Genomic DNA, 1,478 nt, shown 5'->3' on the forward strand with positions numbered 1-1,478 from the left:
GGTAGACACAGAGAGAAATGGACTAATTTGACATAATTTTGGAGGTAAAATTTTCATATTTTGCAGATGGACTGGACATGGGGGTTGAGGAAAATGGAAGAATCAAGAATAACTTCTAAGTTTCTGGCTAGAGTAACCAGGGGGATGGAAGTGACATTTACAGAGATTAGGAGCCGAGGCGAAGTAGGTTTGGCGGGGAAATTAGGAGTTCTATTTTAGATATGTTAAACCTGAGATGTCTTAAGACGTCCAAGTGGATGTCTATTAGACAGCTGGTTACACATTTTGGAGACCAGAAGAGAGGTCTGGGATAAAGACGTAAATTTGGAAGTCATTAGCATGATCAGCATTTGAAGACAAAGAAATAGTTGAGATCATCTAGGAAGAGAGTCTGCAGAGAGAAGTGAAGAGAGCCAAGAAGAGTCCAGAGGATTTTAGGGTGGTGGAATAGACAAAGAGAGTGAGGACAGACCTGCGAAGAGAGAGTAAATCAGAAGAATGTGGTATCACAAAAACCAAGAGACGAGAGGGTTTCAAGAAAATTGGAGAGGTCACCTGAGTGGAAAGGTCAAATAAGACTAAGGAAAATATTGGTCACTGATGATCTTGGCAGGAGTAGGGTCAGTGAAGTGGGTGGTCTAAGTAAGAATTAAATAAGTTGAAGAGTGAATTAGAGGTGTGCTTGCTTTGACAGCATATTTACAAAAAAAAGGAACAATACAGAGAAAATTGGCTTGACTCCTACACAAGGATGACACATCTGTGAAGCATTCTATATGTCTTTTGTATAGATTTTAATTTTGTGACAATGTTTACCTTTACATATTTAAAAACGGAATTAAATAAACAAGAATGGAAGGGATCCTAAAACTGAATATAAACAGAAACAAGTGAACCAAACTATATTTAAATAAGTAATATAATCACTCTGAAGGAAAAAAAATGAATCTGAATACTTTTGAACATAGTACTTGAATATACAGCTTTTGTCTAAAAACAAAACAAAACTGCAAACAAATCTTGAACCCTGTTTAGTAGATTGTTTTTGTTAGCAGAATGGATGTAACAATTCTATTTTGTGTCTATCTTATTTATTTATTTATTTTTGAGATGGAGTCATGCTCTGTTGCCTAGGCTGGAGTGCAGTGGCGTGATCTTGGCTCACTGCAACCTCTGCCTCCAAGGTTCAAGTGATTCTCCTGCCTCAGTCTCCCTAGTAGCTGGGATTACAGACATGCACCACCATGCCCGGCTAAATTTTGTATTTTTTAGTAGAGATGGGGTTTCGCCATGTTGGCCAGGCTGGTCTCGAACTCCTGACCTCAAGTGATTTGCCCGCCTTGGACTCCCAAAGTACTGAGATTACAGGCATGAGCCACCATGCCCAGCCTATATCATAATTTTAAACAAATGAATAAAGACATTGATGTTGTTGAGAGCCAGAGTTCTTACTGTGGGAAAAAGGAGATGCAAATAAG

At 38.7% G+C, this 1,478-nt stretch overlaps 1 non-coding gene across 1 annotated transcript; it reads left to right on the plus strand.

Moving 5' to 3' along the window:
- The first annotated feature begins 678 nt into the window (after window positions 1-678).
- LOC115932249 (U6 spliceosomal RNA) lies at window positions 679-782 on the plus strand. The gene has a single exon (XR_004068560.1). It is a non-coding gene; the product is annotated as a U6 spliceosomal RNA (small nuclear RNA).
- Window positions 783-1,478: the final 696 nt, after the last annotated feature.

This window comes from Gorilla gorilla, chromosome 1 (genome assembly GCF_029281585.2).
Source record: "Gorilla gorilla gorilla isolate KB3781 chromosome 1, NHGRI_mGorGor1-v2.1_pri, whole genome shotgun sequence".
In the NCBI taxonomy this organism is placed as follows: Eukaryota; Metazoa; Chordata; class Mammalia; order Primates; family Hominidae; genus Gorilla; species Gorilla gorilla.